Source organism: Carassius auratus, chromosome 44 (assembly GCF_003368295.1).
Source record: "Carassius auratus strain Wakin chromosome 44, ASM336829v1, whole genome shotgun sequence".
Lineage (NCBI taxonomy): Eukaryota > Metazoa > Chordata > Actinopteri > Cypriniformes > Cyprinidae > Carassius > Carassius auratus.
This window is the reverse complement of record NC_039286.1, coordinates 414,400-438,985: the sequence shown is the minus strand read 5'-3', so window position 1 is coordinate 438,985 and position 24,586 is coordinate 414,400. Positions and strand designations below refer to the sequence as shown.

The 24,586-nt window shown below is 36.4% G+C and overlaps 1 protein-coding gene across 6 annotated transcripts in view; it reads left to right on the top strand.

Annotated features, from left to right (window-relative positions):
- The first annotated feature begins 11,648 nt into the window (after positions 1-11,648).
- Positions 11,649-24,586, top strand: part of LOC113062035 (adhesion G protein-coupled receptor B2) — a 273,272-nt gene continuing 260,334 nt past the window's right edge. For all 6 annotated transcript variants that reach the window (XM_026231541.1, XM_026231540.1, XM_026231542.1 and 3 more), the window contains exon 1: positions 11,649-12,316. The gene's annotated coding sequence lies outside the window, so the exon portion shown is untranslated. The remainder of the gene's footprint in view (positions 12,317-24,586) is intronic.

Here is a 24,586-nt window from a genome sequence, read left to right as displayed (position 1 = left end):
TGCCTCATGATTTTTTCCACTAGGAAGCCATTTTTCTTTTTCACATTTAGTCACAACCCAACACCTGCCCTAAATTCTGACATTTCTAAAATAAAAAGAATGAGCACCAAATTATAGGTCAGGAACAAATGCTGTGAGACGTGTGAAATGATAATTAAAGCACAGATAAAATCATAAGTAAAAATGGGAACAGATATAAGATGAAAAGCATGTCATTTAAATTATCTGCTCACATGCAGCCAACTTGCTGTGCGGTTTTAATTAATGAATCTGTGTTTATTAATCTGTGTTAATGTTAGTTAATAAAAAGACAATAAAAAGACACGCAGTGCAACACATCTGAGTTGATCAGGTTGTTGATTGTGGCCTGTGGAATGTTGGTCCACTCCTCTTCAATGGCTGTGTGAAGTTGCTGGATTTTGGAAAGAACTGGAACACGCTGTCGTATACGCTGAACCAGAGCATCCCAAACATGCTCAGTGGGTGACATGTCCGGTGAGTATGCTGGCCATGCAATAACTGGGATTTTTTCAGCTTCCAGGAATTGTGTACAGATCCTTGCAACATGGGGCCATTCATTATCATGCTGCAACATGAGGTGATGGTCGTGGATGAATGGCATAACAATGGGCTTCAGGAACTCATCACGGTATCTCTGTGCATTCAAAATAAATAAAATGCACCTGTGTTCGTTGTCCATAACATACACCTGCTCATACCATAACCCCACCGCCACCATGGGCCACTCGATCCACAACGTTGACATCATCAAACCTCTCACCCACACGATGCCATACATGCTGTCTGCCATCTGCCCTGTACAGTGAAAAATTGATATTCATCTCTGAAGAAAACACCTCTCCAAAGTGTCAGATGCCATGGAATGTGAGCATTTGCCCACTCAAATCAGTTACGATGACGAACTTTAGTCAGTTTGAGAGCCAGATGAGGACAATCAGCATGCAGATGAGTTTCCCTGAGACAGTTTCTGATAGTTTGAAGAAATGATTTCGTTATGCAAACCGATTGTTACAGCAGCTGTCCATGTGGCTGGTCTCAGACGATCTTGTAGGTGAAGATGCTGGATGTGTTGGTCCTGGGCTGGTATGGTTAGACGTGGTTGGGTTTGTGAGGCTGGTTGGATGTACTGCCAAATTCTCTGAAATGAATTTGGAGATGGCTTATGGTAGAGAAATGATCATTCAATTCAGGGCAACAGCTCTGGTAGACATTCCTGCAGTCAACTGCATGCTCCCTCATAACTTGCAATATCTGTGGCATTGTGCTGTGTGATAAAACTGCACATTTTCGAGAGTGGCCTTTTATTGTAGGCAGCCTAAGGCACACCTGTGCAAAAATCATGCTGTCTAATCAGCGTCTTGATATCCCACACCTGTGTGGTGGATGGATTATCTCGACAAAGGAGAAGTGCTTACTAACACAGATTTAGACAGATTTGTCAACAATATTTGAGAGAAAAAGGCATTTTGTGTACACAGAAAAACTCTTAGATCTTTGAGTTCAGCTCATGAAAAATGGGGGCAAAAACAAAAGTGTTGTGTTTATAATTTTGTTCAGTGTATATATATATATATATATATATATATATATATATATATATATATATATATATACGGAAATGGACATTTAAGTTAAACATTTAATATCAGGTTACATACTAACTAATTAAATCAATCAATCAATATTAGTTTGAACTTTGGATTGAACAAAACACCTCAGCTCCATTAATATGTACCCAATATATTGTGTATATATTTCACCCGGCAAACCACTGTTTAGTGGATTATTTAAAAAAGGAAAATTAGTGCAGCAGTTTATAAAATTCACATTTCAGGCATTTCAAATTACACAGAGCAAAGGAGAATTACCACAGAGTCAATTAAGAAAACAACTGTATTTATGTTCCGTTCCATCAGTCCACTAATCAGTGCTTTGTGTTCTCAGCCTCTGTTCTTCTCCCTGGCACATAACAGAAGAAAACAGAATAGTCAAGGCCAGGGAGAAATCTCTCTTTACATGCACCAGAAGGTTTGTCTGCTCACATCAACTGTGCTTATTGTGAACTCCAAACAAGAAGCCTCTTAAGTGATTTACATACTGACATCAAATTGTCAGATGCTACAGATCTCAAACATTGTGCTGTGACAAGAAAAATACAATTAAAATGCCACAGTGTTTTTTTTTTTTTCTTCTTCCGTGTCTTATTTATAAATCTCTAAAGCCCATTCATGCTGGCACAGACTGTATTGAGCGGTGAGAACCAGAAGGGCGTAAGTGACATTTTGGGCAAAATGGATATATATCAATTGAAAGCGCTTGACGAGCTGCTTCTACTGCCAAAAGGACACAAGTGAATTCTTAATAATTTGGGAGTTATTAGAAACCATAAGACTTAACACTGAACATACTAAACCAGTTGGAGCTAAAAAGGCGTAACTGCACTTACGCCCCTTTGGCACTGAGAAATGCATTGTGGCTAAAGCCTGTGGATAGCACTTGAGTCAATATGGCTGACACCACATGTATGCCAGGTAGGTCAACCATAAGAAGAAACCATTTTTTACTGCTGAAGATGTAATAGTAATCTTGTTTTGTGACAAAGAGCTAGATGATGAGTGAGAAAATGAAATATCCAGAATTAATTGCAGTGAGGTGCAGCTATAACGGGTATACCCAATAACTCACATTCTGAGGGTTTGTCCCTAGTGAAAAATAAATATGCTAAAATGTATTTGAAATACATTTATTTCATGCTAAATATACTACAAATACATTTACATATTTATGTACTTGATAAAAATACCCTGCAATGGTACTTTTAGTATACAAATCTGGTATACTTAAAGTCTGCTAAATTGGAACAATTTAAAATTTGAATGAATTCACTTTAATAGTGATGAAGTCCAAATAAACTATCTGTAAATATATTTGATTGTGCTAAAGTGGAATTATTGCAAGTATACTTCAGGTAAACAAAAATATTTTGCATTTATATACCATCATAAATAGTTAAATTAAAACACATTTTAGGCTTAATATTGAGAAATGTGCATAGTGTCACAAGTAGCAGTCCAAACAAAGTTTGATTGTAATTTTTGTATCAGTAAGTCTTGAGCAATGTGTCAGTAAATATATTCATACAGTTTAGCTATACTTAATATGAAATAAATGTATTTTTCACCGCTGTGGCCTAATGGTTAGAGACTTGGACTAGTTACCCAAAGGTTGTTGGTTCAAGTCTCGGTGCTGGCAGGAGTTGTAGGTGGTGGGGTTAATGAACAGCGCTCTCTCACACCCTCAATACCCATGGCTGAAGTGCCCTTGAGCAGGGCGCTGAACCCCCAGTTGCTCCCTGGGCGCTGGATCTATAGCTGCCCACTGCTCTGGGTGTGTGTTCATGGTGTGTTCACTTCTCACTGCTGTGTGTGTGCACTTAGATGGGTTAAATGCAGATCACCAATTCCGAGTATGGGTTACCATACTTGGCAAATGTCATGACTTTCACCTTCACTTTTATATACAGTATTGTTCAAAATAATAGCAGTACAATGTGACTAACCAGAATAATCAAGGTTTTTCGTATATTTTTTTATTGCTACGTGGCAAACAAGTTACCAGTAGGTTCAGTAGATTCTCAGAAAACAAATGAGACCCAGCATTCATGATATGCACGCTCTTAAGGCTGTGCAATTGGGCAATTAGTTGAATTAGTTGAAAGGGGTGTGTTCAAAAAAATAGCAGTGTGGCATTCAATCACTGAGGTCATCAATTTTGTGAAGAAACAGGTGTGAATCAGGTGGCCCCTATTTAAGGATGAAGCCAACACTTGTTGAACATGCATTTGAAAGCTGAGGAAAATGGGTCGTTCAAGACATTGTTCAGAAGAACAGCGTACTTTGATTAAAAAGTTGATTAGAGAGGGGAAAACCTATGAAGAGGTTCAAAAAATGATAGGCTGTTCAGCTAAAATGATCTCCAAAGCCTTAAAATGGAGAGCAAAACCAGAGAGACGTGGAAGAAAACGGAAGACAACCATCAAAATGGATAGAAGAATAACCAGAATGGCAAAGGCTCAGCCAATGATCACCTCCAGGATGATCAAAGACAGTCTGGAGTTACCTGTAAGTACTGTGACAGTTAGAAGACGTCTGTGTGAAGCTAATCTATTTTCAAGAATCCCCCGCAAAGTCCCTCTGTTAAAAAAAAGGCATGTGCAAAGGAGGTTACAATTTGCCAAAGAACACATCAACTGGCCTAAAGAGAAATGGAGGAACATTTTGTGGACTGATGAGAGTAAAATTGTTCTTTTTGGGTCCAAGGGCCACAGGCAGTTTGTGAGACGACCCCCAAACTCTGAATTCAAGCCACAGTACACAGTGAAGACAGTGAAGCATGGAGGTGCAAGCATCATGATATGGGCATGTTTCTCCTACTATGGTGTTGGGCCTATTTATCGCATACCAGGGATCATGGATCAGTTTGCATATGTTAAAATACTTGAAGAGGTCATGTTGCCCTATGCTGAAGAGGACATGCCCTTGAAATGGTTGTTTCAACAAGACAATGACCCAAAACACACTAGTAAACGGGCAAAGTCTTGGTTCCAAACCAACAAAATTAATGTTATGGAGTGGCCAGCCCAATCTCCAGACCTTAATCCAATTGAGAACTTGTGGGGTGATATCAAAAATGCTGTTTCTGAAGCAAAACCAAGAAATGTGAATGAATTGTGGAATGTTGTTAAAGAATCATGCACTGTAAAAAATAATCCTGTAAAAAAACAGTAAAATACTGGCAGCTGTGGTTGCCATTATCATACTGTTAAAATACGGTGTGTTACTGTTTTTGAAATTAACAGCTAAATACCGTTTTGACAACTACAGTATAAAACTGTAATTTTACAGCCTGGTATTTAACAGCTATATGCTGTAGTTGTCAAAACAGTATTTAGCTGTTAATTTCAAAAACAGTAACACACCGTATTTTTACAGTATGATAATGGCAACCACAGCTGCCAGTAGTTAACTGTTTTTTTACAGTATTAGTTTTTACAATGAAACCCCAATAATTTCAATTCTAAATGCTATTATAACCCTGCACATTATTTTTGTCATGGATTACAAAAAAGGAATAAAGACAAGTTAGTATTTTTTTTTTATTATTCTGATACAACACCAGATAAATTCTGCTCAATTATTGTAAACTAAAATAGGCAAATAAAAAAATACTAGTCAAGTACTATTCAGTGCATACAATTAAGCACCCATCAAATGGCAAAAATGTTGCAATGTTGCTGAAAAATAAGAGGATAATATCTTCAGTGAACAATGATTTAAAAGGAATAGTTAATCCCAAACAATAATTTATCCCATAATTTACTCACCCTCAAACCATAAGTGTATATGGCTTTCTTCTTCCAGCCATAATGCATAACATCCTTCCCAGCTTTGTAAAGTTTTTGAAGCTCCAATAAACGCATCAATAACGCATAAAAGTAATCGATATGTATCCAGTGGGGTTAATAAATGTCTAATAAGGAAAGCCATGCCTTTTTTTAAGAAAGATATCTTTATTTTATAAATTTATAAAATATAATCATGGCATGACCATATGCGTGTTCATAATTGAGTTGAGTTCTGGCGGAAGGGTCACCTCTGACCTGACGCATGACGTAGGACGTATGGCGAAGACGTAGCGAAAGCTTAGGTTTGAACTGACGAATGAGTCACATCTACATCCATTATCGGTGCGCAAAAAGCAGAAACTTGAATACCGGCGAGAGATTTTATGGTAGTTCACGTTGACTAAAACACACAAGAAAAAGCGTTTTGGAAAAAAACTTTTTTGGCAATCACAGACATTCGCATTCGGACAGGATTAGATTAATCTGAGGACCCTCGAGTTTGATGAAAAACAGTAGGTCATTTGCTCTGGAATTTTTACAGAGGTCGTGTGAGAAAAAGACAGACATGGCAGATTCGGACAGGATTCAAATCTCAAAGTACATCTGTCAAGCATAAATTTCTCTAACGTCCCCCTGTGAAGCTAGTCCCGTCCGAATAGGGCTTAAGACGTTTTGAAAGAATAGGACTTTGATATAAGATTTCATATGTCGGGTCAAAGGTCATTCTTCTGCCGGAACTCGACTCTATCTGGAACTCGCGTACGGCTGTTTCTGGAAGCCAGTGATTATAGCTGATAAAAGTTATAAACATGGATATTTTTCTTACAAAAAACCATCGCTTCACTTCATTAACCCCCTGGAGTCGTATGGATTTTATGATGGATGGATGCGGTTTTTGGAGCTTCAAAAACTCGGGATCTATTCAATGCCATTGCAAAGCTAGGAAGCCAGAATATTATTTTCTCTTTATAACTCCGACTGTGTTCGGCTCAAAGAAGAAAGTAAGGATGGCTTGAGGATTCTATTGTCACCATATACTAACATATTAATTAGAAATAAATAAAATAAGTCCAAACTTGTTACCTTTGAAGGAATTCTAGTGTGGATGCTGCTTCCTCTTGGTACTGCAAATTAAAAATGTAATACGAAGAGAACAATGCAGCAAGTCCAGAGATAAAGGTTGGCTGCACACCCTCGCAGATTATTCGGCCTTCGAGGCTGATCATCCATTGTTTCATCCATTGGCCCGGATTAACACCTGGATCATAAAGGAATGGATAAATTAATGGTTATTCTATGATCTCTGGAGAGTTTGGTGTAGAAAAGGTAGTTAGAAATTAGTACATTATTTTATAACCTGAAAAAATGCACACAATGTCATGTCTTACAATTTAACAAAACCTACAATATCTCTATAAAAATAAAAAAAGGAAAAAGAAAGGTTGTTTTAGTCTGTTTTTAACTTAAAGGAGAACTCCGGTGCAAGATTAACCTCGGGTGTAGTAACACATTGGTACCAAGTCGAATGTTCTCTGGGATTTTTTTTTTTTTTTTGATTTTGCGCCGGAGTTCTCATTTAATGCTAAGCCAGCCTCCGAGAGGGAAAAAAAGTGTACAATACAATAAAGTGTAGTGATTTTTTTGTAAAGATTCAAATTCAAACCAGCACAGTGTAATAAAACATGATTCAAAGACAGTAAACTCTAGAATGAAGCACTTAAATGTGAATCCTTTCATAATAGTAAAACTTTTTTTGTAAAATAAATTGCAGACATGTCTAATATGATATACTTACCAAGCAGGATCAAACGAGGACTCACAGGCAGGTTCCCCATCTTTTCGAGGTCAGCAGGAGTGGCAGACATCTATTGTCAAAGATAACAATTTAAGACAACTGACTAATCTTACCGTGATACTTGCTGATAACGTTGATAATATTCTACAGAGGTAAAAGGCTTTTTGTACTCAGAACAGGAACATATTCAAAAAAGAATTATATTTTGATGGGAGTAAATGATGAGAGGACTATCATGTTTGGTTGAACTTGACAATGAGCTGACAATGAAACATGTTGTAAAGAACAGATCTAGATAATAACTACCGAAGCCATCGATTCTCGTTAAAATACGTTATAAAATGGCTGAAACAGATGCAGTGCAAGACGCTGTTATGCTGCTATTAGTAGCTGGAATAAAGTCAGCAGCGGTTTGAAAAGGCACCTTTACAGTAGCTAATTAGACAAGAATTTAAAATGTTGTTCATACCTCACTTACCATTTACTTACAAAAAAGCCTGTTTCATAAACACTCGTAATTTACTCATAAAACTCAAACTTCATAAGTCACTTGCATGCTTGGCAGTAGTCTACACACGCGTTTTGAATGTGCATGCAAATCTTACCTGTTCACTAACCGGATTCACTGGATATTGCTATTTTAATTATAAGTAGCCTAAATTGATAACAGGGCGATTAAAATAAGCGCGGAGCGGCAGATTTGTCTATGTCTCTAGATGTCTCTCATGGACTGAATGCGCACGTTAACATTACGACAGAAGAAAAAAAAAATACTGAATTATCTAGTTAATAACTACCGAAGCCATAGATTTTCGTTAAAATGTCTGAAACATGCAGTGCAAGACGCTGTTGCTGCTATTATTTTTTTGCGATCAAGCCAGCAGCGGTTTGTTGACCTAGTAATTACAATAATTTTAAATGTTCCTCACTACCATTTACTGACAATAAATAAATAAATTGTACATGTGCCCGTTTCATAAACACTCAAAACTCAAACTTCATTATTCACGTGTATGCTTGACTAACTTATCCTACACACATGTTATGAGTGTGCCTGCAAATCTTAACCGTTCACTAACCGGATGCACTGGATCTTTATATTGTTATTTTATAAGTAGGCTAGGCTACTTAAAAGGGCGATTCAATTAAGCGCGGAGCCGCAAATTAAGTTATACCGGCAGATAAATTATTGTCTATGTCTCTATCTCATGGACTGAAATGTGCACATAACACAAAAGAAAAAAAGATTGATTTCGTTCATTCCCATTCATACTTGGATAAAGTTTGGTAAAATATGCAGGTTGGATGAAAATTAGGGATTCTTACCTGTGTTGTGTAATAATGGCTGTATGATGGCAGTCTGGGATCGGTCTACCAATTATTTGCCTATAACGTTAGTTAAAACACATAATTTAATTGAGGCATCTGATTTAAATCACAGAAGCTTTATTAGAAGTTTAAGATGTTATATTTAAAAGTAATAGGTCATTTAAAGATAATAAAATAATAAATCGTTGCAAACCTACCTCAATCTGATATTCCAAACTGGCGCCTTGTGCTCATTGGATGAAAATAGGGTATAGTACTGTTAAATAACAGTGTCAAATTGTTGTTGATCGACCACGCAACCCGAAGTGAACAAGTCTTCCCATAATGCATTGTAAAAAAAAGCAAAATGCTGTTATTACATGGAAACAGCAGTTTGCTGTTAAATTTCCATGTAAATTTACAGGAATTTTTTACAGTGTGGAGTGGAATAACAGCTGAGAGGTGCAACAAGTTGGTTGACTCCATGCCACACAGATGTCAAGCAGTTTTAAAAAACTGTGGTCATACAACTAAATATTAGTTTAGTGATTCACAGGATTGCTAAATCCCAGAAAAAAAAAAAAAAAATGTTTGTACAAAATAGTTTTGAGTTTGTACAGTCAAAGGTAGACACTGCTATTTTTTTGAACACACCCCTTTCAACTAATTGCCCAATTGCACAGCCTTAAGAGCGTGCATATCATGAATGCTGGGTCTTGTTTGTTTTCTGACAATCTACTGAACCTACTGGTAACTTGTTTGCCACGTAGCAATAACAAATATACTAATAACCTTGATTATTCTGGTTAGTCACATTGTACTGCTATTATTTTGAACAATACTGTATATATATATATATATATTACTTTTATTTATGATTAAATAACAGTTCTGTTTATTAACCGCTAGAGCATCAAAAGTTACCGACTGCAGCTTTAAGAAATTTAATATACATTGACAATATAGTGACTTATGAGCTCACGGAAGGCAGTGCAAACTGGAGGAATTGTGCAGTCTCTCATATGGAAATTTTGCTTTTATGTGTCCTATTCTAAGCTGTATTTGGGCATTCCTAACCAAGTAACGTTCTATTGAAGCTCTAACTGAAAATTAGCTTACAGAACCTTAGAAAATAAATTTAAACTTGACATATTTCTGCAAATCTTGGTTCACTCTTATTTGCTAAATTTAACAGATTAAAAAAGAAAAAAAAGGAATGAGCAAAGGTTCTGGCAACTTTCCAGTTGATCCCCTTCTCTTAGGGTTAGGTTAATTCTCTGAACATGAAAGGCCTTGATCTAAGTGAGGTGATGACAGTTCCGAAGCTTATATACTAACTCTCTGACTCTTCTAACCTCTCCGGGTGTTTACAATCAACAACCACAGGCTTCTCTAAGCAGCTGACAGAGAATCAGAAAATAAAGATAATTGAGTCTTATAAAGTAGGTGAAGGTTATGAAAATATATGGAAACACTTGGTATTTGCAATGTGCAAAGATGTCACTGAGAAGTTATAAAAAGATTCAAGACAAGATATGAAGACCAAGAAAAATCCACAATAAAACTAGACTGGCCTGAGATTAAAACTTAAACCCCACTATGGCTGCAAAAGACTTGCGGGAAGATTTAGCAGGGAGTATTGATGTAGTGGTGAACCAGTCCCGCTGTGCCGTATTATTAGCACAAACATGATATACACAGAAGGAAACCTAACCTGCAATCTCTTTACAAAACAAGTAATGTACATAATATAATAAGGCATTTTGTCAAAAACACAGTGCTAAATATGTTCATAGTTCATCAGCACAATCTTTTGGAAGGCTTTTATGTTATTTCTACTTGATCTGACTCATAAAAATTATTTCTATGTAATTTGTCAGGTTGATATAGTTTGACTAACGAAAAATTATTAAAACTTGCGCGCAGTTGATTAAAATATTGAGTTCAGATTTTTCAATCACTGTTGTTTAGTTTGTATTTTTTCCCTAGATTATCTTACTCATACTTGCTCAGTTAAAAACACCCTACCTGTCATCCCCCATTTTTAAACATAAACGTGAAAGTGCACTGTCGGAACTTAAATCATTATTATTAATGAACGCTTTGTAATACAGACCTAAGGTTGGACTCTTTTTAAAGATAATCACAAGGTTATTTTAGAAGTTGAATCATTTAAAAATATGAAAGCATGTTACAGAGGTTTAAATTTACTCTAAAGAAAATGCAATGTACACATTTGTTTTATTTTATATAATATATATATATTTTTTTCATACCAGGTTTAACTCTAAAAATGCAATAAAATAAAGCCTTATGTCTAAATAAGTTATGTTCCAAATCTGAAGTTGCCAAAATATCTTAAAGTAATGCAATGTCCGATTTCTAAATAGTTTTCACAGAGTTATTTATTTATTTATTTTAAATGTTTTTTAATTATTTAAGGGGGATTGCTAAAATATTTGATAGGGGGAAAAAGGCGGTAAATTATGTAATGGTTATGGGCTGGTTAATTTAAGTAAATAAGCAGTATGGCCTAACTGTAGATTCAGATATGATCATGACTCACCCAGATCATAAAATATTCAGTACAAAATTAAAGAGTCTGATTTTGCTCAAGAAATACTGGTTAGTACAGACCAATTTATGCTGACTGATGCACCAACTGAACTTATTTCATGGATATAAAAGGCTGTATCATTCCATGCCAGAGTGCTGAGTTTTGTAACTTGCAAACTGCTGCTTCAATATTTTTAATGCTTCAAAACATTTAATCATATGGTTGGTGTCTCTTTGATAGCCTACCACAGTTTGTCAAATAGTCCATGCATATCTTCAAAAACGATTGTACCAATGAAACATTTAGACCTTGAAGAAACTGAGGGCGTGAGATTTACCACAACACAAGTTCATTCCGTTTCAGTTGTCTCCTCACTTCATTGTACTTTTGGCGACAACACTTCCAACCTGCAGGCAGAAAGGAAAAAAGAAAATGCATGATTTTTATTTTATTTTTAATCGAATAGCCAAATGAGAATACGGAACAAGATTCCCCAGCGTTCTATTTGGAACACGCGCCGGCTGACGTAGGTGCACAGCGCGCGCGTCCAACTTCCTTGAGAAAGGAGAACGTGAACGCGCTCCTTCTCGCTGCTACAGTGAATGCGGGCTTCCAGACGCCTGACTGAGGGCGGCCGTTTTTAACTGATAGCTCGGATGTCACTGCATGTTAAAGGTTCTGCCGAAGCCGAAAGGAAGAGAAGGCAAATGTATATTCACACGGACGCTCAGGTGTAAGTGATGCTACTGCAAGTTGAAGTCCAGGAAGTAAAACCGCAGCATATTGGGAATAAACGGATAGATCGGCGTTCCCCGTTGCAGAGCGCACTCAGTGCGTTTGGAATACAGACACGCAGCGTGGAATTACTGGAGCCCTTAGTTTATCAACTAGTCAACTCGTTTTCTACCGCATTTATTATTTATTTTTTATATATAGGCTATATATATCGCATTTTTCGTATTACCTTCCATGTTTTCTCTTCTTTTTGATTTATTTCGTTTGATTATGTTTGTTCCCTCATTTCATTCCAATGTTATTTAGTGTCTGCACTGTCAGTTTTTATTTTTTATTTTCACATCCTCTGAAAATAGCTCGGATTCGTATTTTGCGAGGGTAGATTGTGGTAAAAGATACTCAATCTCAAACTGAGTCGTGTCATGGATGGCAAATTGCATTTGCATCTACGGAACGAATCGGCGAATATAGAATAACTACTGCTGACAGAGACAAGGTATGTTCGTACTTCTATTTCTTTTAATATCCATACGATAACTGTTAATGCGTTGATTCGCAATCGCTGTGCATTTGAATGGTCTAAAAAGAGCAGCGTATTATCATAGACCAACCACTTTGAATCCATATAGCTACTGCATGGTCCTTTAAGTTGGAATAGCCTATGTGAAAGTGTCGTCTGTGAATTTGAACTAAGTCTAATTTTTGTCTCTAGAATCAAGTGCACCACTCTGTATTATACTTATGAGCATAATTTAGAACAGAAATGCATTCAGGATCGAGGTCTCTTTTGCCCTTCCTATTCAAGCCTCGATCATTAACTTAGAGAAAATGTCTTTTTATAGGCTACCAGCCAGACTACTTTCTTGGTGAGCTTGCCTTGAGTGACATGATCAATCATTAAGTTTAAAAGGAAAACTAGAAGTAGAAAGCATTATGTTGAAGGTTACGTCTCGTTTTCCCCTACAGCTGTATGATCCGTCTGATTGTTCGTCACACTGTGTCCATATCGACGTTTAAAGATAGTCTCTACTGTCACCGCGTGACTGTAATGTTATTTGAAGGTGATACAACTGTGATTTGGCGCCCGCTGTAGTTGCCTTTAACGCCGCAACTTAAAATAGAATTCAGTTTCCATCAATAACCGACACACTGATAATCGTTTAGCCAATAAGCCAATGCCCCTGTCTTTCAATTAACATTCCCGACCAGGCTTTATGCTACTTATCAAAGCAAGATTTGTCAGTACAGGTCTGTGGCCGTGAGGAAGAGCAGTCGCCCATCTGTTGAACGCGTCTTCACATCTGCTCTTTCAGCGCCGTTTCTTTTGCAGCCACAAATGATTATATATTCTGCGCTAATATGCTGAACGAAATGTAATTTCATTTCTGATACCACTACTTTGTGTAGATTTTTCAAAAGTAGACGTCCTTTGATGTAAGAATCTGTTATGGAACGAAGCTCACACAGACGGCACGTGTATTAATCTTAGTAGGCACGAACTTGATAGTACCTTGCTGTTTTCCTACAGGTTTCCTACAGAACTGAAATAATGCAGCCAAAAACAAAAAAAAACCAAAACATATATATATATATATATATATATATATATATATATATATATATATATATATATATATATATATATATATATAATAAAAAATAAATAATACAAAATAATACATTCCACTGATCCACTGACAACAACTTATTTGGAACCATGTCACGAGGCCCCGCCCACAAGCTGTGACGTTGATTAAGATGTATCCATGTTTTTTTTTGATCAGCTATTACGTGAATGTGCCAGATATCTATTTAATTAGTAGAAAATGCAAATAAATAATGATAAGAATAACAAAGGTTTGGGCAACAAATTACGTAAATGAACCAAAATGACAATGGTTGCATCATCTGCATAACTTAAAATAGGCTGATGGAAAGCAACTAAAACCAGAAGCCTTGCACATTCAAATTAAAAATGTAGCATCTCTTACATTAACAATAAAGTTGATAGTGAAATAGTATGGCATGTAGTGATGTTATTTTGGACCGTATATCATTGTTTACTTTTACTTTTCTGTGCTGAAATAATATATTTTCTATTCTACATAACATTTTTGTGTCATATCCTTTTGTCTGGGGAAGTCAGCATTGGAGTGTGATACATTGCAGCAATCTTGAATGTTTGTGAATGCATCAACTCTGACTCTGTCACTTTAAAAACCAGTGGATTCACATACTGTAGCTTGATGTGTCTCCTTTTCAGAGAAAAATGGTGGTAGATAGGGAAGCTTAACTATAATTGGCTCATAACGCTGTGAGGGGGGCCCCTGCACTGCAGGGGTGTCCCATATACACCTGTGGTAAAAGATGGGAACATTTACCTCAAGGTCAGTGGCCCTCTCACTACATGTTGCCATGTTACTTTTAGATAAAGGTGGTAAGTTGATGCCATAGTTTTTATAGGTTGTTTGATCTGAATATTTACAAGAACTATTTTTTAAATATGTTTACTCTGAAATTAAGGGTTAAGCTTGGCTAATTAATGAGAAATAAAATCTGGTCTACAGGTTGCTGGGGATAATACCTTTAGCGTGATGTGTGTGAGAGGCATTTATGCTAAGTTGATCAGTTTATTTCTGGCATGCAATGCAGTTGGAATCACTGTACTGTACTGAACCTGTAGCTGTGTGATAACAGGGATTGAAATATGTCTTTCATGCAATGCTGGATGAAAATGAACAGCGTGAACACGTACGGTAATGTTTCCTCTAATGCAATGTTTCCAAAGCAGAGATAATCTGCACATTTAAGTTGCAAGATGAGTTTTATTTAAAATATTTAAAATAAGTTATTATAAGATGATCCAAACTTACTAAAAAGCTAAAAAAAAAGATATGTAAATTGAAATCATATTTTCACTTTGGTCGAAATGCACAGATGAGCTCTCGCTCACAGATTATTATTTTTTTTTTTATGCAGAGGTCTGTAAGAGTTTTTGTAAGAGAAATTATTTTAGCACTTTTTAACTTTTAAAGGGGAACAAATGTCAAATGTGATGCAGCTTCTTAAAGAGTGGTTTAGCATAGTTATAGTGTGATCTGCTTTAGCATGCTAGCATTTTATCATGGTAAACAATATTTCAGATTTAACACTTATGATTTTTTGAATGCTGAGCAAGGGAAATTCCATGAAGTCCAAGTGCTGAGATTAGATTGATTGAAGCATATCATTCTGCAACCAGGATGCACATAAGTGGTTTTGTGCCGTTGTGTATTCAACCTTCCTCATGAGGACTTAAGTGGCTTTGTTCAATACAAGGTTATAGTTGTTGAATGTCCTTATTGAAGGGCTGCACTTACTGTACATTAGCATCTGAAACATGTCTGATTGGGGGCTAGTGGGCATGCAGACATATTTACAGGGCTTCCTAAAACATAAACACGGTACTTTTTTAGTCAACTGACTGACTAATCAATTATGAAAATATGGAGTTTTGCAAATCCCCAGTTTAATTCCACAGCTCCCCACTCCTGCAGAGTGTTACACACTGTCCCTTACAATTAATTTCTTCCTGCTTACTTCAAGTACCATTACTGTCTTGCATTTCACTTTTAAATTGATTGTTTTGCCACTGAACATAACCAAAATCATTAGTCAAGTGTACATAAAGCTGTTTATTCTTTTCTCTACATTTAATATCAAAATGATCAGTTGCATATCAGTAACACTTTAGGGTAAAGTCTCATTTGTTAACATGAACTATGAGCAATATATTTTTACAACATTTATTAACATCTGTGTGATGCTTTGATGCTCCTAACCGTCTCCTGCATGTGAATGGTGTAGAGAACTGCATATGGACCGTGAGTCAGGCAACAGCTTGGTCTTGCCTGGTTGAGTAGTCCCTGGCTGTTGCATTGTTTCAGAAAAAAACACCCCATCCATTTCCGCTTTGGCCCATACGCCAATGTGTTCATGCAGCACCTCACTGAAAATATGATATATCAGGTTTAGGCAGAGAGATAAAGCATGATGTTTTAATTCTTGCAAACACTGTCAGCTCACATTCACTGGCTGGGAAAGCCCTGGTGAGCAATACCGTCTGACAAATGCGTTTTAGCCTCTTGTCTGTGGTTCAGCAGGCTTTCCTGTCTGTCGTCCTCCAGCACAGCTGCTTTATCTGTTATCAGCTCTCATCCCAGAAATGTGACCATTCAGGAAAGCCAAATCTAGTTCGGCTTCCATTGTTCATGTCATGGCATAATGCTGAAAGTCTCCGTTTTGAGGCACAGAAGCTGCGATCAACAGGGTGCCTCTGGCTCCTACCCATCTTCATATGTCAATATTTGTAGTGGGCCATTTGTGTGCAGGACCCTTAATTTGTTGAAATATGACTCTAATTGCATGAGTGTTACCAAATTAATTGTTGTCTAAAAATGAATATCATACATACAGCAGGCAAACTTATTTAATGGAATACAAAATTAAATCATCGTTTGCTAACCCTTATGTCATTCCAAATCCTTATGACTTTATTTTTAATGTTTATTGTTTTTGTGCATAACAACTTTGACGAAAACAGCGTTTACATAAATACAAACCCGGACACATTTTTCCAAAGACCAAAGAAAGCTATGGTGACAGAATGATTTTTTTTTTTTTTTTGGTGAACTATCCCTTTAAGATCTAAGATCTAGCCATGAGCATGGTGACTTTGGATAAGCCATTTGTAAATAAGTGAGAACACAGTATTGGGCTGACATGATGGGCTTTTTGATGCAAGTATCTATCTTTGTTGTCCTCTGGTCAACCATTTGGAGCTGTCATCATGTTTCTCAGTCCTCCAGTGACTCTGGGACTTGCAGCGGTGCACTCTGTTGTTTCAGCATGCTGCCCAGCAGCAATATTTGCTTTTATGTAATGCTTTTTTCCATTATGTTCAGCCAAGAGAGAAAGTTAAAACCTCACAGATTGTATTGATTCTTTGTCTCTTAGCTTCTGAGTCGTTGTACAGGAGAGCCCCTGAGACTCTGAAGCAACACAAGTTCTTGATGGCTTTTCCCCTCACTGTATTTTTACGGTCAACTCAATCTCTCATTTTGTGTTTGACTCCGAGCTCTGAATATCACTTGATGACAGTTCTATAGCCGGGTGTCATAGAGGGCCGCTTTGTCATTGGTATTTGTCAGTCGGATCCTCCGTGATTCATTACTGTCCCTTTTTTTTTGTCCAATTTTTTTTTTTTTTGCTTTTTTTGATTTTGTCTGTATCACTCGAACAATTGTAACACTTAACTGGCAATGAGTGCAGACAGAGAGAACAAGTAGTCTCTTCAGCAGTTTAGTAGCTGACTGTGCAATGTACTAAAAAGAGAAGTATGAACAATGCATTAAAGGAGAAGTATGAATAAAAAGTTTAATTGTACACGGATAATTTTGAACAAGACAGCTGCTGTTCAAAACAAATTGACAGTAATCAGATTTAAGAATGAACAGATCTCTAATTAAGACAAACAGAAAATCACTCTCCATTAAAAAGCAAGCTGTTTAAATAGCAAATAAGTTTTCTTTTCAGATGATTGGATGATTTAACAAACTGGATTAGTCTTTTTTTTTTCTTCTTTTTTTAATATCTAATTGTAAATTGTTATACATTTATTACTTTAGTTACATTTGTGTCACTTATTACAACTGATGCAGGAAATTAATGTCTAGAGAATATACAATGGGGATATACAGTAGGAAACAAACATATAAGCTAAAGGCATTTATCTCATAAAGATGCACACTTTTCTTGGTACTGTATATATCTATAAATCAGTTGGGGAAAACATTTGAAAATTGTCTGAAGCGCTACTATGTCAGAAATGACTTTAATTCTTCAGGCACTTCTTGTCATCGAGGTGTAACAATTACATAAGTAACATATTGTACTGGCAAAGTGCCACAAGAGTATTGTTATTTCAATGGCAAGATGAAGTTTGTGTCTACTTGTAAATTACCAAATTTAAAACTCTGTTGTCACCATAAGGTATTCATTGCTGTTCATACTCCTAAAATCATAAAGTTTCATTATGAAATATAAAGTCACAAATGTAACATACTGACACTAGAGGTTGAGGAATAGAAGACAGTCTGTTTCCAACTAAGAGTAACAAATAAATAAATACATAGATACATATACAGGTCCTTCTAAAAAAAAAAAAAATAGCATATTGTGATAAAAGTTCATTATTTTCCATAATGTAATGATAAAAAAATAAATTTTCATATATTTTAGATTCATTGCACACCAACTGAAATATTTCAGGTATTTTATTGTTTTAATACTGATGATTTTGGCATACAGCTCATGAAAACCCCAAATTCCTATCTCAAAAAATTAGCATATTTCATCAGAGCAATAAAAGAAAAGTGTTTTTAATACAAAAAAAAAGTGAACATTCAAATAATTATGTTCAGTTTTGCACTAAATACTTGGTCGGGAGTCCTTTTGCAGAAATGACTGCTTCAATGCGGCGCGGCATGCAGGCAATCAGTCTGTGGCAATGCTGAGGTGTTCTGGAGGCCCAGGATGCTTCAGTAGCGGCCTTAAGCTCATCCAGAGGGTTGGGTCTTGCGTCTCTCAACTTTCTCTTCACAATATCCCACAGATTCTCTATGGGGTTCAGGTCAGGAGAGTTGGCAGGCCAATTGAGCACAGTATTACCATGGTCAGTAAACCATTTAACAGTGGTTTTGGCACTGTGAGCAGGTGCCAGGTCGTGCTGAAAAACGAAATCTTCATCTCCATAAAGCTTTTCAGCAGATGGAAGCATGAAGTGCTCCAAAATCTCCTGATAGCTAGCTGCATTGACCCTACCCTTGATAAAACACAGTGGACCAACACCAGCAGCTGACATGGCACCCCATCACTGACTGTGGGTACTTGACACTGGACTTCAGGCATTTTGGCATTTCCTTCTCCCCAGTCTTCCTCCAGACTCTGGCACCATGATTTCTGAATGACATGCAAAATTTGCTTTCATCCGAAAAAAGTACTTTGGACCACTGAGCAACAGTCCAGTGCTGCTTCTCTGTAGCCCATTTCCTGCACACGCCTGTGCACGGTGGCTCTGGATGTTTCTACTCAAGACTCAGTCCACAATCTTCCTCAGGGTCCGGTCACCTCTTCTCGTTGTGCAGCGTTTTTTGCCACACTTATCGCTTCCCACAGACTTCCCACTGAGGTGCCTTGATACAGCACTCTGGGAACAGCCTATTCGTTCAGAAATTTATTTCTGTGTCTTACCCTCTCGCTTGAGGGTGTCAATGATGGCCTTCTGGACAGCAGTCAGGTCGTTAGTCTTACCCATGATTGCGATTTTGAACAATGAACCAGGCTGGGAGTTTTTAAAAGCCTCAGGAATCTTTTGCAGGTGTTTAGAGTTAATTAGTTGATTCAGATGATTAGGTTAATAGCTCGTTTAGAGAACCTTTTCATGATATGCTAATTTTTTGAGATAGGAATTTGGGGGTTTTCATGAACTGTATGCCAAAATCATCAGTATTAAAACAATAAAAGACCTGAAATATTTCAGTTGGTGTGCAATGAATCTAAAATATATGAAAGTTAAATTTTTATCATTACATTATACAGTTTTTAATGTTATATTTTGTAATATTGGCATTGTTTTCATTTATACCGAGAGAGAGAGAGAGAGAGAGAGAGAGAGAGAGAGAGAGAGAGAGAGAGAGATTTTTTTTTATCCCTAAATTAATGGTTTTCCTACTTCTACACATTTTGCCATTTCACTTTCTCTGAGTGGCTTGGGCTAGCACCTCCTGCTTTAATATTTTGCTTAGTGTCAGCAGTTCCCCAAACACTTATTAAGCTCCAGCACTGGCATGTACAGATTAGTGGCAGTTTATTAAGATCAAGCAGAAGTGTATTCTGTATACACGCATGAACATTCCCTTGGAGCAAACCCAATTCAGTAAATCATACTTTGATAAACCGTTTGTCCTGTAAAGCATTTTCACAGCAGCCATTCTCAGTAATTAAATATACACAGAATGCTGTGTAGTGTAAGCTACTGGCAGTAGACACACTATGTTTTTGTGCACAGAGTTCCCAGTAGAACATATAAAAAGTTATATGCACCATTGAGGCAATACCATCGTCATGTTGTTACATTTTAGAGGTCTTGTACAAAGTAGTCAACATTTAGCTTGGAATTATCTGATTGGATCTTGAAGGCCCTGTGACAGTTAGGCTGATGTGTTTGCAGACAAGCAACAAGGGCCTTTCTAACTTCAACAACTCTTCACATGTTTCATCTTCCTTCCTGCTGTAACCAAGAGCCTTTTATGCATACTTGCTGTAGCTGTCTGTGAAACCTCTGTTACAGAGATCAATTATTGTGCGTGGGAAGACCACAATTCTAATGATCTCAACTGCTTTTGCACAACTAGTTATGCTTACTTTAGCTATGCTTAATGTATCGGACTCATATGAACAGGATTAGGAACAAAAAAAACTAATATAAAGAGTGCTGCATTAAAACTTGATTATTACAAGTCTTCTGTTGTAGAGCAGGTCAATCGTGACATCAGTTTGTTACCCAACCGGAAGGCTAATTCACAATGGATACGCAAATAAATCCCTTTGAGTTTTAAGCAGTTTTTTTTTTGTCAATTTTAATTATCCAAATTGTAAGGTCAAAATCACTTGAAGAGACTTTTGAATTTTTAGTCTACGATTTAAACTTCCATTCAGTTGTACTTCAGTTCAGTGTTGCTTACAAGTTGTAGTATTAAGCCCCGTTCGGATTACACTTTTTTTTTTTTTTTTTGGTTACGACAGACACTTTGTCAGATTATGCAATTTTGATTCTTAAAATCTTGATGTGTTGTGAACAAGAAACATGTCAGACTATAGGAGGCTACCCAGCCATTCATCGCATGCCGTCATTAGCATAGTGCATGCTGTCATCAATAGCGTGAGACAACACAGAAGGTGTTATGAGCTTAAACAAACAATGGCTAGCAAAAAAAATATTTTGCCTTGCTTAGCCCAAAAAAGAAAGAAAACCTGACAATAGACACAAATCTGGATGGCATGAAGAGGATGGTATGGACTGTCGAAGAGAACTGAGGTAAAATTGTTTTTATTTTAGCTTTTTTTCACTGTGTCGCTGTAGTCCCTTATCCTAAATGCAGGAGTATTGTTGCCGTAGCTTCACAAAGTTTTCCTCCATTGTAAAATTACACCTAGCTGGATCGATACCATTGTCTCCCTTTTGTGCTCCTATTGGCCAGTGTCATAGATGTAGTGGAACTTGTCATGTACGACAGAAAACAAATAAATAAACATACTAGTCTTTCTGCGTTGACATCGTAAAGTAGAGTCGTACACTATGACACTACACAAAATGAAACGATTAAATCATGCGTCCAAGACACCCATTGTCGTATTCGAATCCTCACGACACCCTATGTCTGACAAGTATTTTTCAAGTTGATAGACCTTATTTTACGCATAAATCTAAAACCCATTGGTAATTTTAACCAAACCATTGTAAGAATTGTGCTAAGCAGACATAGCTGATGTTGAAGTCTTAACAAGTCGTTCTCTTGTTTCACCAATTTAGGAAGTTCTTTAAAGAGTCTTTGAATGGTTGATCTTTAATTTTTCATTTTAAAATTGTTTATTATTTTGGTTTTTAATTCTAAACTTGTCTTTTGTTTACATAGATCAATTGTGTAAACATTGCAAATGAGTGAACTTCATCACTTGTTTCGCAGCAGGCACAGTGTTATTATCTCCCACACTTCTGGCTTCTGTTCAAAGCTCCATATCACCCATCTCAATAGGATGTCACTGTTAGTCAGTCATTCTCTGCTTCATTTTCAACCAAATCAATGTCTCTTTTTGTTCCTGCCTCTCTTGATTTCCTCTATAATGATGATCAGATTATCAAGGTGGGAATATAAGGATACATGAGGCTGAGAAGAAGTACTTTAGCTTTAAAGAGGTGCAATCAGCAAATCTATCCCTTGGTGCTAAAAGGCCACTGTGGCCAGACATGAGTTTGACTACATGGATATGAATCACACCAGTACAAAGACATTAAATAGAGTAGATCCAAAGAGATTCAAATAGTCTTAAATCTACCGGGACTGTTCTACTCTTCTTTTAATTGCAACCAAAACCATCAGATTGTAAACCAGCATTTGCCAGTCACTGACACTTTTCTAGTATGTGCACCTTTGTGTCACCACTGTGTCTAGTCCTTGATGCTAAGACAGATTTCAAATTGGTAACAAACCAGAATTCATACTATATTCACAGTTTTTTTTTTTATGCATTCAACCAAAGTGGTAAAAACTGCATTCAACCAAATAAAAAATCTGATTTGAAATGGTTTTGAAATTTCAACCAGATTTCAAGAAACGCTTTCCACAAAATATCCATTTGCATATGCCTGCAAAAAGTATACGGAGTTCAGATTCCAAAAACTGCATTCAAAGTACTAGATTTCAAAAACTGATTTCAGAAATAGACTGGTTTCAAACTGAAATTTCAAGGCCGGAATTTTTTTTTTTTTTTTTTTTTTTTTTAAATTGCAGAAATGACAAAAAGCTTCCTTGGAATTATAGATTATATGGAATATTTGTAATTATATGGAATAATCACATTGCTATATGCATGAGCTTGGATTAGAAAAATGATTTCCAGGGATCATAACTACAATCAGCGATTATTTGTGAATTGCACACCAATACGTTACATGTCTGCAGGATGATGATCTTTGGCCTTGTAGTGTGTACTTAGCATTATTGAAAGGAACATATTAGGTGTCTACTGTGCATATCATCCTTGGAGATGAAGAAATACCAGTTCAGTAAAAATTGTGCATGGGGTAGTGTAGAGATGGATTTCATGTTACAACATCATTGGTAACAGCTCACTGGAGAGTACTCTGATTAGATGGCAGGCTTCCAGAAAGCTTTATGTTAATATATATGATGTAATGAACAAGCCCGTCTCATCTTCCTCCCCTGTGGCGCACATATTAATTTCATGTCCAAAATAGTTTATTAATTAATCTGTGTGTTTATTAAGAAGTCTCTGCCACAGAAACTTTGCAGTCCTGTTATTTCAGAAGAAATGCCTTGGAGATCCATATAGCTATACCTATAATTAATTTAAGATCAACTAATTAAGAGCACTTTGGGCCCTTATTAAATCGGTTTTGACCTCTACCCTGGCTCTGATTTTCCCCAAAGGGTTTCCTGTGTTGCCATATTGTGACACATTTGCTTTCTAATTAGGATTTGAAAATGGTTCTTAATGGTCTACCAACACACACACGCTTAAAAGGCAGTTCTTGAAGCTCAGTGGCGATGGCATCTATCAGTCCTCTCCCTTTTGCCATTATTATACCTAGCTGATAAAGGATTTATGTAACTTGCACTTTTATTTATATGCAATTAATTTCTGTAACTCGACGCCAAAGGGCGGCCACGTCATACTGTTACTGCCTGCTGCCAACCAATTCAGCAGTGATGCTCTTATGACACCAAGTTGGTGAGTGGCTCTGGATATTAAGGTTATAAAATAGTAGGGTTGGCAGCGCTGTGGTTAGGCTTTTATATAAAATAAATAACCACAAATTGTAGGAAGGTGAAAGGGAGAAAAGTGTCCAAGTGGGGATTGTGTATCATGGAATAAGGTCACATTGTAAATGCAAGCAACTCTATTGCACTGTTTTATACTGCAAAGCCTAATGTAAAGATCCAACACACTCTCATGGCAATTTGTTTAAATTTATACCCTCTCATTTGTACAATCTGCTTACGCTCCACTGAATAGTAACTTTTATAGGTGTGCTTTCATGATTGAGAAATCTTTCATTGATGATCGAAAAATATTTCATTATAGAAAAATCTTTATTAAAAAAAAAAAAAAGTGTTTCCTAATTTACATTTCCTCATGACTCTTCACATTTGCTTAAGAAATAGCTGAATGTTTATATCAATAGTTTCTAAAGATGGTGCTGTACAGTGCTCACATGCATGGTAGTTAGCCGGCGCTTGTTATAATAGACAATGTTCATCTACAAATGTCAAAGTGTCATCCCTGGTCAGTTGAGTAATTAATTTACAATTAAATGTGTGCATTTAGCAGACACATTTATCCAAAGCATCTTAAAAAAAAAAAAAAAAAAAAAAAAAACATTTGTCAAAAAGCCCACAAAATATTTGTCAAATACAAAGCCAAGTATGTCAGACAACTAGATCGGAAAGCAAACTAGAGAAGATGAGAATGTATCTACTCTAAGTTTGGGGTTAGTAAGATAAAAAATTAAAATAAATAATAAAAAATAAAATAAATAAATAAATAAACACCTTTATTATGCTCACCAAGGCTGCATTTATTTGATAAATAATGCATTAAAAATGGTTATATTCCAAAATGTCTTTACTGTTAATTTTGATCAATTCAATGTGTTACTGCGGAACAAAAGTATTAATTTCTTTCTAAAAAAAATATGGTAGTGTGTTTGTTTTGTGTATATGTGTGTGTGTGTGTGTGTGTGTGTGTGTGTGTGTGTGTGTGTGTGTGTGTGTGCATCATTTATAATGAGGCTATATGACAAGCATGCTTCTGTTTTAGCATTCATCATGGCATATATTATAGCAATATATATAGCAATGCAGTGCAGTCATAGCAATGCAATGCAGCTCCTTCCTACACAAGTCTATTAAAATCTAGAATATAA